The sequence below is a fragment of the Taudactylus pleione genome, unplaced genomic scaffold (genome assembly GCF_031769625.1).
Source record: "Taudactylus pleione unplaced genomic scaffold, aTauple2 ptg001167l, whole genome shotgun sequence".
Classification (NCBI taxonomy): domain Eukaryota; kingdom Metazoa; phylum Chordata; class Amphibia; order Anura; family Myobatrachidae; genus Taudactylus; species Taudactylus pleione.
In genome coordinates, this window is record NW_028285568.1 from 232,542 (window position 1) to 246,551 (window position 14,010).

Consider the following 14,010-nt stretch of genomic DNA (forward strand, 5'->3'; position numbering starts at 1 on the left):
TGACCGTCTAGCCAAATAAGGATCCAAATGTATGATTAGGTCTGGAATTAACTTCAATTAAAATTAAGGCTAGAATCCATCTGTGGCCGGGTCCCAGTCCCGATGCCAGCGCCTCCCCACGTGGTAATGGCCGCTGCGGCACTGAAGGGTTAACCCCCGTGCCCGGTGGCATCTACTTTTGTTGTAGGCGCCATGTGTTTAATGCTATCGGCGCTACCGCCGGGTAGGTCTGCATAGCTGCCGCGGTCCAGGTCCAGGGACCACGGCAGCCTAGTGTGTGCCCGCTGGGGGCCGGCTCTTAGCGCCGCTGCTGTCGGAAACTGACTCCGGTGGCCGTGGCGCTTAGCATTAACCCCCGGAAGGGAGCCGCTCAGCGCTTCCAGCCGGAGGCAGGGAGCTCCGCTCCCGGCACTCCGACTGTACACTGCCCGCTGACGGCTGGAGATGGGAGCAGGGCTCCCAGCCCGCCAGCACTCCAGAGCGGCAGGACGCCTTTGCAGCCGGGACAAGCTTGTCCCGGTCTGCAAAGGCACAAGCCGCTGTGACGGCACAAGAACTTAACCCCTGGTGTGCCACACCGGGGAAGGGCAGGGGCAAGGGAGACGCTCTGCGGCTCCAAGCTGGAGACCAGGAGCAGAGGCTCCTGGTGCCCCAGCCTCCCAGATGGATGCGGCACGCTGACCCCTGGAGGCAGGGAGCCCAGCTCCCAGCTCTCCAGCACCACGGGCAGCGTGGACAGCAGTTTAACCCTCGGTGGACTGCACCGAGGGGGAGACTGAGGTAGCCGTGCCCTGGGGGTCAGGAGCGCTGGCTCCTGGTGCCCCAGGGTGGCAAGAAGGGAGCAGCAGCTGAGCGCTGCTGAAATAGGTACAGCTGCTGCAGGGGGGGCATGGTCCCAGGCGGCAGAGCTAAGAGCCCGGTACTGGGGACGGAGAGCTCAGCTCCCAGTATCCCAGCACTGCAGGGCCGGTATAGTAAAGCCCAGCACTGAGCGCTGGACACAGTGTATATAATCATCTGTATAAAGCACACACTACACAGACTTAAATAAAGATGTTTCAGTGTACATAAATGTATTATAGCATGCAATGTATTGTAAAATGTATAATGCACTTACCTGTGATTTCCCTGGACGGCCAGGGGGATCCGGAGCTCTCTGTGGGCTGCTGGATCAGCTCCATCCAGGGAAATAAAGTGTCCTCCTATGCGGCCTCATGCCTGGAAGTGGTATGAGGGGGTGCATAGGGAGCTGGCTAATGCAGCCAGCTAAGAATTTTCAGCGAGCTCCAAACGGACTTTACTCCATGGCCAGGAACGTGCCCAGGGACCCTGCTTGCCCACCTCTGGAGCTCAGATTCAGGCAAGGCTGGCAAGCTTGGTCCCTTAGCAGATTCCTGGAGGTCTGTTTTTGGAGGGAGATCCTTATCTTCCTAGGCTGTATCCAGACGTAGCGGAGCCGTGGACGTTGCCCAGCTCCGAGGTTGAGCCCAGGCACAGGGAAGTCACAAATCCCCCTAGCCATAAGGGACAATGTTAAACGTGCATGTGGCTATCACATGCACAGGTCGTGCACTTATGATGATTGGTTGGAGACCACAGGGCGCGCTTACCCCCTGTGGCACTGTGCCCTGAGGGAGCATAAAAGAAGGGCTTGTAGGCTGTGAAATGTGTATATTCCTTGTGGATCCTTTGTGGATGTCTGCTGTTTGTATCAACTGTATGCTGTAATCCCTTCACCCAGAAGGAAGAGTCTTTTTCAAGACTATTGAGCAATCAACACCTTTTGCCTCTGGTGCAATTCTGTCAGGCACAGGATGCAGATGCGTAAATGCTATTCCGTTCTCCGGCTGTTCTGGAGTGAGCCCAAGGGGCCCATTTATCAAAGATCATTTGAGGTAAATTCCCCGAAAACACCTGTTTTCGGGGGTTTACCTCAAATACTTAGTATCCCCTGAATGTATGAAGGAGGGACCACAGCAGGTATCTCCGATACCTGCTGCGATCCCTCCATTGCTGCTGGCAGCCGCCTCCCCCATAGATTTCTATGGGGGATGCGATGCTGCCAAATGTATCAATATCGGGAATGCTTCGCATTCCCGATATTGACCCCAGCAGCTAACGCTATCTGCAGGCGGTCACTGACAGTGAGTGGGAGTCCAAAAGCGCTAACCCGTGACCAGTGACTGCCTAGGCGAAAGGCGTCCGGTCACACCATCTGTGCAAGAATTAGTGACAAACTGTTTGTTGAATATTTGTTCTGGAGAAAACGTCTAAGCAGCATATTACCTGATAACATGCTGGAACAATTATGGTGTAGACTCATGTACTATCCCATCTGGTTACTGCTGTTAAACTACATGCTTAAGTCTGCAAAAGATTCCATAGAGTTGGGTTGTCACCCTAATGATCGAGCTTGCATGAATAGTTTTGAATTTGGGCATCAATAAATTTTGATTGACTTAGATTGTGGCTTAGCAAGAAAACAGATTGAAATGATATCTTGTTTCTAGAACGCAAGTTACTGAATTCTTATTGTTAAGCACCCAGGTGTGAGCCAAAGACTCAAGGTTGGGACCCAAGAGCTGGCGTAAGGGGAAACCACTGACCATGTAGTGACATTAATGCTAAAAGCCAATCACAGACAGACTGTGTTACATAGTGACTCCCTATGTACAATCACAATTGGGTATCTCTCTGTAAGGATTGATATCTGTGTAATTCTCAGAATTGGCGTGACGTGCTAGGAATAATTATGAATATGTATTAGCGGCGTTAGTTTGAAGTGAATAATTACCAGAGAGAGTTATGTTCTTTTATTAATGAAATCCTCTGACAACTAGATACCATGTGTGGTTTGACACACAACAGGGCTGCGGTGTAGGGCTGGGCCGCGCGGTGTAGGGCTGGCCCGCGCGGTGTGGGGCTGGGCCGCGCGCTGTTTTAGTTGTTTTTTTTTTAATGAATTCTCACTGTGCAGTCGTTCAGTTATCATCACTTTAATAGTGGCGTTCAATTGAATTGTGGGTCTACATTCCTGGATTTGCTATTGAAGACTCAGATTTTGTTATATGTTTGAATTCTATTTTTACTCCTAATTTGTGGTGTTCACGACCTAGGGGGAGATGTATTATAGACTTGGAGAGACAGAGAAAGTATCCACCAGTCAGCTCCTAACTGTCACTTTACAGGCTGTGTTTGAAAAATGACAGCTAGGAGCTGATTAGTGGGGTGCTCTCTCTCTCTGGCCCTCATTCAGAGGCGTTCGCAAGAAGCGACCGCTCGTTCTGAATGAGGGCGGCCGCTTGTATTTTTTAGTGCGGCCTCCTGGTCGCTAGGTAAGCTGTGGGTTACCACCCACAGCTTTAGCGACCGACCAGGTTGATGGTCGCGATGGTCAAGACCATCGGGGCTTGCGACGAGATCCTAAGGTTGGGTCTCGGCAACCGCAAGCCCCAGTGAGCTTCCTGCTCTGATCGAGCAGGAAGCTCCCCACTGACATCACTGCTGATGTCAGTGCAGCCGCCCACAAAACGGCAGGCATTCCGTTAGCTCGCCCCGTTTTGTAGGCGATACACTGTCGATCAACATCGACAGCCGTCCCTTTTGTAGTGAGCTCCGGAGCGAGCGCAGGCCTTAACATCGACCCGGTTGCGAGCGCTCAGCGCTTGCGACCGGGTCTGAATGAGGACCTCTGTCTCTCTCTGTCTCTCTTAGTACATCTACTTGCAAAGCATACATCCTGATCCTTAATAAAAACATAAAATGTGTAATTTGTAAGAATATTCTTGTGCCTGTGTTTCCTTTAATCCTACCTCCCCCCAGTGACAGTGTATGTTCTCGTGTTCTGTTTCCTTTAATCCTACCTCTTCCCAGTGACAGTGTATGTTCTCATGTTCAAGTACTTCTCTTCTTTTTAAGAATTTCTCCTTTCTGCACTTTGTTAAATCTGTATTTCCTCGTGTTTTGGATCTGGATTTGGTTTTGCCAAAACCGCCCCTTGTGTTTTGGTTTTGGATCTGTATTTTTTTTTATATAAAAACTGCTAAAATCGCATCATTTTTAATTTTTTGGGTTCCTACTGTATTATTAAGCTCAATAACATTAATTTCCACTCGTTTCCAGTCAATTTTGACCACCTCACAGCTCACAATATTATTTTCACCCGGTTTAGTCCCAAAATTTGCACCAAGCTAGGTGGCTGACTAAGCTAAACGGCAGCAGTGGGCGGTAAGGAAATATATGCTTTTATTAATCAAGAGGCCTGAGGGAGTTGGAGTATGTATGTAGTTAAAGGCAGGGACAGGAAGGGTTGATTGGTAGTACATTTTATTTCATTTTCTTATTCCGAAGCAAATTTGAGGGAGGAGGGGAGAGCATGGGTGAACAATATGTCCCATGTTTTGCCCAGAAAATTAACTTGGTGGTTTCAGAATATTTTTTTTTATTATTAAAGGGGCATGTAGGAAATGCTGTCTGTGGCCATAAACATTTATGGACATTTTCGGCATTCAACAACCACATGTCAAAGATTGCAGCAGCAGTGGCAGTTCAACTTCCAACATGGCACATCAGGAAACAAATGTTTTTATTATTCAAGAGGCCTGAGGGAGTTGGGAGTATGTATGTAGTTAAAGGCAGGGACAGGAAGGGTTGATTGGTAGTACATTTTATTTCATTTTCTTATTCCGAAGCAAATTTGAGGGAGGAGGGGAGAGCATGGGTGAACAATATGTCCCATGTTTTGCCCAGAAAATTAACTTGGTGGTTTCAGAATATTTTTTTTTATTATTAAAGGGGCATGTAGGAAATGCTGTCTGTGGCCATAAACATTTATGGACATTTTCGGCATTCAACAACCACATGTCAAAGATTGCAGCAGCAGTGGCAGTTCAACTTCCAACATGGCACATCAGGAAACAAATGTTTTTATTATTCAAGAGGCCTGAGGGAGTTGGGAGTATGTATGTAGTTGAAAGCAGGGAAAGGAAGATTTGATTAGTACTAAATTTAATTATTATTTTTTTTTATTCTGAAGTAAATTTAAGATGGAGGAGGGAAGGCACTTACAAAAAATATTTAAATCATTCACATCAGTCCTTCCCCCAGAAGAATCCTTGAGCGCTGTGCCTGCTGCTGGGAGTGAATTTTCATCCCAGAAGGGAAGACTACTAGTAGTACTTTAAAAAAAAATTGACTGTTAAACAATCCTTTGAAAGGGGGAGCAATTATGACAGCAGTCACCCAGTAGCGGATCACTGATGCCATAACATCTATGCTGGTATTAGATGTGAATCCAATATCTGCCAATAATGCAGTGGGTTTTAGATAAGTTAATTGAGGTCCTGTGTCACAGCTACCAAATCCCATCAAGATTCCACTTCACTAGAAAAGCAATTCCCAACCTGTCCAGGGACATATTAAAAAAAACTTAAGAGGGGCGTGGCCTGGACTTGGAGCTGAGCAGTCGCATCTCCAGTGAGCTCCTGTGACATCAGCCCTAAAAGCCCTTATCAGATTTATTATCGGGCTCTCCCTATATACAGGGCATCTGTTTCTAATCTTGGGACCCTGCTGTGCTGCCCGTGAGGTGGTTGCTGTTCCCGGAGACCGTCTGCTAGCCCCGTTTGAGGCTTGAGGCCTGGTTCGCGCCAAGAAGCTGGGACCTAGCGTACACGAGCCGCCCGACGGAACCTCCATTCCCCACTTCAAAGCGCAGCCTCCCTCCCGCCTGGTGACCCCAAGTGCCTGCCGATCTGCACCACAGAGGACGAGCGGCGCTCCGGCGGCTCCTAGTCGCGCGCCTACTGCGGGTGCTCCGGACCCTTTATACTCACGTGTCGGGATGCCGCAGGGCCCGGCGGTGATCGGGTGAAGCTTACCTTCCTACATCCCTGCTACTGGTGCTCTGGTTGCCCTTTTCTCTCTCCCCCAGCCTGTTACCGGATGATGGGGCCACTTCTGCTGTAGTTGCTGCTCTGCCTGTAGTGACCCCGTTCTGCTTACATATATGAGGAGGCCCTAGGTGACTCTCGATCCGCACATATACTCCTTTGTCCTGCATACTGAGGCCCTTACAGGAGTCTATTGGCCCTATGTTTGGTCACTGGGACTACTGACCGCATTTCTCCACTGTGAGGGGATACTGGCATCTCCGCTGCTACATTGCAGGTACTGTGATTGACCACCACAAGGGAAGATAGCCAGTGTATGACATCCAAAACACATTGAGCCAATCTTCCTGATGGCAGATATATCCCCTCTGCTGACCAACTCATATGTGTTTTTCTTTTCTTCCAATATATTCGCCTTCATTCCTATGAGTCTCTATTGATATTATAACATATTTGGGCTTGGAGCTCCCCCGTGTGGCCACGTTTGTAACATTTCACATTACCCTATTTACAAAAGTCATTTTATTTGATCTCACAGCAGGTGCCAATAATATTTAGTATTGCCTAATATTACTATTATATCTTCTATATATTGCTGTGGAGATAGTTGATCTCTATGGGCTGACACGTACGCTGCGAGATGGCCATGACCCCCTGATTCACCCGTATATTATGGGGAGAGGTATGTGGTGACCGTATCCCGGGAATGTACCTCCTGAGGCTATACATGTATTAATATTTTTGACCAACATATCTGCTGTACTTGCTCTTTTTCCTTTCTCTATGTGTATGTTTTCCTTTTGTCTTTCCTGTCTCTATCTCTCTGATGGGAAAAACTAAGAGGACGGTGCGGACACCTAGTGTTAAGAAGACTGTGGATACCTCGTTGCAATCCAATCTGTTCCGCTACCTTACCCCTGACGGTGGTGCTTTTGAAGATAACGCACGCTCTGATTCTAATCCGTCTACGTCGTCTGACAATACTGGACTTATGGCGTCACCAATTCATACTGGTTCAGGAGATGTGTCAGACACCACTATGTCTGAGGTCCTGGCACACTTACGTTCTCTCCCCACGAAACAGGACTTTTTAGACCTTGATACGAAAATTGGGGCCACAGTCAAAGCGGAAATCGCTACTCTTCAAAAAGATATTTCTAACGTTGCACACCGGGTGTCTGACATGGAGACACACATGGAGGATGTCAGTTCTTTCCAACAAAAAGTCCGGGACACTGTATCTACGCATGCACAAGAGATGAGAATGTTGCAGCGGAGACTAGACGATCTCGATAACAGAGGTCGTCGCAACAATTTACGTATCCGGGGAATCCCGGAAGATGTCCAAGGTCCTGGTATCATTGATGCACTTACTAAAATGTTCAATGAACTTACTGATGCAGAACCAGGCAATGCAATTCTTTTTGATCGTGCTCACCGGGCCCTACGTCCAAAGGGTCTCCAATCTGAGGCTCCCAGAGACATTATTTGTCGACTCCACTACCATCATCTTAAGGAAGAAATCCTCAGCAAAGCACGCAAATTGGATGGTATTGAATTTAATGGTAATAAAGTTCAAATCTTTCCGGACCTCTCCTGGAATACACTCCATCAAAGACGTCTTCTTAAACCTCTTACTGACGTTCTTAAACAGAAAGGTGTCCGTTTTCGTTGGGGATTTCCTCTGAGTATCCAAGTCATGCATGATGGTCGTCAACTAATCTTACAGACACCGGAAGACCTGGATAATTTCTGTGCGACACTTTCTATTTCAATACCTCCTCTCCAAGATTGGTTCCACCTGTTTTCACGTCTAGATCCACCCATCTCACCTGTTGCAAAGGCTCCTTGGACAACAGTGAGGAGGCAGAGGCACAACTCAGCTTCTCCACGAGCTGAAGGGACAGCCTCTGGCACCTGATCACTTGCGATAGTTAAATGTGACTCTTTGCTTCTTTGTTGAGCTTAGACAGGATACATGTCCGGAATTGTATCCTTTTGATATTGTTGGGGGTCAGTTCGCTCACTGACCATTTGATGATTATAGATTCTTATAACTGTCTTGGTTCTTACCTAATAGTTTAATGCTTTCTATTTGTCATTTCTACGAAAGGAAAGTATTTATTTATGTTTTTCGTTCTCATCACACAGCAGATTTTGTAAGGTTATGTATGTTTTAGTGGGTTTCTTTACGGAATTCTCCTAGAATTGTTATATGGATATGTCTCATACATTTAAGATATTAATGTAGATGGTACTGTTATTCTTATTATGTAGATGATTTATTTATTTTTTGATATTGCCGTTTACAGGATATATGTTAATTCTTTATTCCCGGGGGGTGGTTATCGCTGCCTTACCCCAGTTGGGTCGTTCCGCATTTTTGACCTTGGAGCATGAGCCGACTATTGTCTCCTGCCTGCTCCAACAGCGGAAATTTTTCTTCATGGATATATTTCTCTGTTTATTTTAATCAGATTTTTTTTTTGTTTTCCTTATACTATTTTATTTCTTTTTTTTTATTATTCTTGTTTTTATTTTAATATTTTTGTTTTTGTTTTTATTTTTTCCCCTTTTGGTCGCTATATCTCTGCTGCTCATGTAAACTCTTATAAGATTCATATAATGCCTCACTCTCTGTTTATGATTCACCCTTTCCACAGCCGCTGCCATGGCCCCCCTTAAACCAGAAAATATAAAATTATGTTCCTTTTAATGTTAAAGGTCTTAATATTCCTGAAAAACGCTCCACTTTACTGCGAGAACTTCACCTAGAGAGAGGAGATGTGGCTTTTGTGCAAGAAACGCACTTTAAACAGATAGTTGCTCCTAAGCTTGGGAATTATTATTACCCCCATGTGTTTTGTAGTAATAACTCTCAGAGTAAATCTCTGGGAGTGGCTATACTTCTTTCTCGTAGGCTCGCCGTTACAGATATATCTCATCATATTCTAGTGGAAGGCAGGTGTCAAATATTGAAATGTAAGATATATAATCAAGTATACACTATTGTAAATGTTTATTCTCCTAATCAGAAACAGAGGCAATCTTTTAATAAGGTCTTGAAACTTTTGGAACCATTGAGAGAGGGATGTGTAATTATAGGTGGAGACTTTAATTGGTCTTTAGACCCTGTGTTAGACTGTTCTTTGGGATCGCCCCGAGTCTCCTTGCGAGATCATCGTAGAGTACGTCAACTTTTTTCTGAATACCAATTTATAGATTTATGGAGGACTCAACATCCAACGGTTAGAGACTATACGTTTTACTCTAACCCGCACTCTGTATATTCACGTATTGATTACTTTCTTATAGATCATAGAAACCTTCAATATTTTCCCCATAGTCAAATAGGTCATATTACCTGGTCTGACCATGCCCCAATTTTTGCACATATATGTTTTCCTAACTTGACGCCCAGACCGTGGCCATGGCGCTTTAATGAGCTCTTACTTAGTGACCCCTGTACTAAAAATGATCTTCTAAAAGCCATTACTGAATATATTGATATTAATGATGCTCCAGATGTGTCTAAGATTATGGTGTGGGAGGCACACAAATGTGTGATTAGAGGACATTGTATTCAACTAGGTTCTAGATTAAAAAGGGAAAGGATGGCTCAACGGCAACAACTCCTAACCCGTATTCAGTCCCTGGAAACATCCCGTAAATCCTCTTTAGATGCAACTACATTGAGAGAACTTACTGAAGCAAGGCAGGCTCTTAATAAGCTTCTTCAGGATAAAACTAAATTATATCTACAGAAATGCAGGCATAAATTTTATCAATGGGGAAACAAGCCTGGCAAAATGCTAGCTAGAGCTCTAAAAACTCAGAGGCTAAAATCTTATGTCTCCAATGTTCGGGATTCAGGGGGGAATGTTGTCCACACCTTTCCTCAGATTGCAGCGGCCTTTCAAAATTATTATTTGAAACTTTATAACTTACGTAAGGAACAATCACCTACCCATTCATTAACGCATCAGGAAGCGATTAGAAATTACCTCCTTTCGGTTGATTTCCCACAACTTGATGAGAGCGATCTGACTTCCCTCGATCGCCCCTTTACCTACGAGGAACTAGATTTTGCTCTGTCAAATACTCCTCTTGGGAAAAGCCCTGGCCCCGATGGTTTTCCTGTAAGTTATTATAAGACATTTCGCTCTATGCTGTTGCCCCTTTTTTTGAAAGCCTGTAATGAAGTTTCTGATAGGGTAGGTTTTTCCCCTCAGACACTTGAAGCACATATATCAATAATTCCTAAAGAGGGGAAGGACCCTGCACAATGCGCTAGCTATAGGCCTATTTCTTTATTAAATAATGATTTAAAATTATATGCTAAAATGCTGGCAAATAGGCTGAGTTCCCTTCTCCCGGGCTTGATACATGAAGACCAAGTGGGATTTGTTCGAGGTAGGGAGGCTAAGGACAATACCTCTAAGATTATTGATATTATCCATTTTATTAAAGGTACTGGGACCCCTGTTATTCTTCTCTCAACAGATGCCGAGAAGGCCTTCGACAGGATTGATTGGCAGTTCATGGAAGGCCTTCTTCGATATATGGGGTTAGGATCCCACTGTCTTCATCGTATCTTAGCCCTTTATAAATCGCCCACGGCCAGAGTTCGGGTCAATGGGGCCCTTTCAGAGCCTTTCCCGATCACTAATGGTACACGTCAAGGATGCCCACTGTCTCCTCTTATATTTGTACTTGCATGGAGGCATTGGCGAGGGCTATCCGATGTAACAGGAATATTAAAGGTGTGCAGATTGGAGACCATGAATACAAATTGGCGCTATTTGCCGATGATCTCCTTGCTACCATCTCTTTGCCGGTGACCTCTCTCCCTGCCCTCATGCAAGAGTTTGATAGGTTCAGTGGAGTCTCTAATTTTAAAATCAATTATTCCAAATCCGTTGCCATGAATATATCAACCCCTGACAACACTGTGACAAGCCTTAGAGGTGCTTTTCCCTTTGTGTGGACTTCTTCTAGTCTTAAGTATTTGGGTGTTCTTTTATCCCCTTCAAATAATAATTTGTACCAGCTAAATTTTCCCCCTCTTATTCAAAAATTTAAGACAGATTTTCAGAGATGGTCTATATTGAAGCTATCCTGGTTGGGTAAAATTAACACGGTTAAGATGTCTATTTTACCTAAGGTCTTATATCTGATGCAAGTTTTGCCTATTGCAATACCAGTTTCCTTTTTTCGGGAATTACAAAGCTTAGTGGGTCATTTTGTTTGGGGCTCAGGTAGAGCCAGACTGTCACAGGCTGTATTAACGCAAAGTCGTTTGAGAGGTGGTTTGCAATTACCCCACTTCCTTACTTATTACCATGCAGTCCACTTATCTAGGATTGTTGAAATGTCTCGTCTATCATCAATCAAACAATGGACATGTGTAGTAGGTCACACAGTAGGTAAACCACCCCATGTCCTTCCCTGGATTGTTAAATGTCCGTACTTCTCACCCAACACTAGGCCCCACCCTACGCTGTTGGAATAAATTTAGAAATCTCCCCTCGTTTAGCCCATGCGCTTCACTGCCTACTCCACTGGTAGATAACCCTGATTTTCCCCCAGGTCTTATGACATCTAATTTATCTAGTTGGTCCACAAAAGGTATTACACGTATATCCCATCTAGTGACACCTAGTGGAATGCGATCTTTTACAGAACTACAACAAATATATAATCTCCCACCTCGTTCATTTTGGGTGTTTCTCCAATTAAGACATTATGTGAATTCTCTTAAGGCTAGTGAACCTCGCTGGATTCCAACTAAATTTGAAGCTTTATGTATGGCAGTAGATCCACCAAGACACCTTATTTCTTCCATATACCAAATATGTCTTGAATGCTCTAATCCATCTTTACCTTCTTATGTCTCTGCCTGGCATAGTGAACTAGGAAGGGACCTAACTGAAGATCAGTGGTCACAAATATTTGATTTTACTTTTGCTAGTTCCTCTTCACTCCAAGTTCTAGAAACCCAATATAAGATTTTGGCAAGGTGGTATAGATGCCCTGTCCACATCCACCGGATGTTTCCAAATTTACCTGATTTATGCTGGCATTGTCAACAGGCGGTGGGCACCCCTCTCCATATTTGGTGGCAGTGCCCGGTGATAGCTGACTTTTGGAGGAAGGTTCGACAATTATCGGAATTGATCACTGGTCTTCCTTTATCTGATAAACCTGAATTTTGGTTGCTAAACTTATCTGACCTCCCAATATCCATATATAAAAAATCCGTGTTGCGTCATTTGGTGAATGCTGCGAGGGCTACTGTACCATGTTATTGGAGGTCTTCGACTTGTCCTCCCATCTCTCGATGGTTCCAGAGAATAGATCAATATATGTATATGGAAGACCTCTCATTGTCTAAATCCTCTCCTCTAGATTTTACTGACATTTGGTATTGCTGGCTGAATTTTAAAGAGACTGCTGAATACAAAACAAATATTTAAGTGTTTCTTAGGATATTGCGACATCCTCTTTTATTTTTCCCTATTATTTTGTTATCTTTCTTTCTTAATTTTTTATGTATCTTGTTTTATTAGCTATTTTGATTTTTGCTTTTATATTGTGGTGTTTTTTGTTTTTGCTTGTTTTTCATTTTCTTTTAGTTAGTAATATTTGAAAGCACGTTCAAAATTAAGTGATTTTGAGATTTATTCTTTCTTGCTCCTATATCTCATGTTGTATGAATATATTTGTTGACTGATTTCATATTGTTCTTTGATCTTATTTGCTGTTTTTGTGGGCCGCTGTAGGCCATATATGTAATGTGCTGTTTCCATTCCCAATAAAAACAGATTACATAAGAAAAACTTAATTAGTAGCCTCCAAAATGCCGTCTACCCACTGTCCACAACCACAGATATGTGGACAAGCTGAACAGAGCAAACACAAGATCTACACAGATCTGAAGAGATGCAGATGAGTCAACACAAAACACAAAAACATTTTGGATGGATGTGCTGCAGCTGATATAACAGGGAGGAGATTCCTAGATGGTTAAGGTTCTTATCCTCTACTTACTCTGGCTTTACAAAAAGTTCAGATGACTTGACAATTGTCTGGATTTTGGGTATAAATAATTCCACACATAAGTGTATTCTTTTGTCTTGATTTTAGATGCCCTGACTTAAGTCCTGTATGCCCTTGGGCATCGGCTTTAGTAGATGATGTAGATGGACTAGTATAGTCATGACTGGTAGCACTGGCAGCAGCTCCAGCACTAGTATGTGGTTTCTGCTCTCCTCTCAACTGATCTTTCTCCATATCAACAAACACGAATTAAGTGGGGTACAGCGCACACGTCAATTTGTACCAATTTTAAATATTACACTGCAGTATCAATGACATACAGTGTCATAAGATTTTTTATGAATAAGAAAAGAATAACACACTGCGCTTCCACTTACAGCGATGTCATTATGTTTTATTTATAACACATGTTATTTAGCACTTTGTTGTGGTCTTGTACTCGGCGTGTAGACTAATCATTTATTCACGATTGAGGAAAGAAGCGAAAAGTTGAATATTAGTTCGCGCTACTACTTACAGTGTCACAAGATTTTTTTTATGACTAAAACACTGTGCTACCACTTTCAGTGTCACTATATTTCTTCTGAATAAGAATAACACACTGCACTATGACTTAGTGTCACAATACGTGGACAATAAACTGCGGTCTGGCCAGCAGTGTCACCAAACAATAATAGCGCAGCTAAGTTGCTAACGCACACACTCTCACCAAAAAAAAAGCCCTTTTATTTTTTTTTATACTGGGGAAGAGCACCCCTGAATGAGGCAGCAGCCCCTTGATGAACAACACAGACAGCACCCCTTTTTTATGGACAACAAAGCACCCCTGCCGAGTGTGGACAGACCACCTGCAGAGTCACAAATACGTGGACGATAAACTGTGGCAGTGTCACTGAACAATAATAGCGCAGCTAAGTTGCTAATGCGCACACACAAATTATATATACAGTCAGGTGCATAAATATTGGGACATTGACAGAATTTTCATATTTTGGCCTCTATTCACCACCACAATGGCTTTGAAATTAAACAAACAAGATGTGCTTTAACTGCAGACTTT

At 44.0% G+C, this 14,010-nt stretch overlaps 1 protein-coding gene across 4 annotated transcripts in view; it reads left to right on the plus strand.

The window, feature by feature from the left end:
* CC2D1B (coiled-coil and C2 domain containing 1B) overlaps positions 1-14,010 on the plus strand; it is a 160,997-nt gene that overhangs the window by 51,616 nt on the left and 95,371 nt on the right. The gene's annotated exons all lie outside the window — the stretch shown is intronic.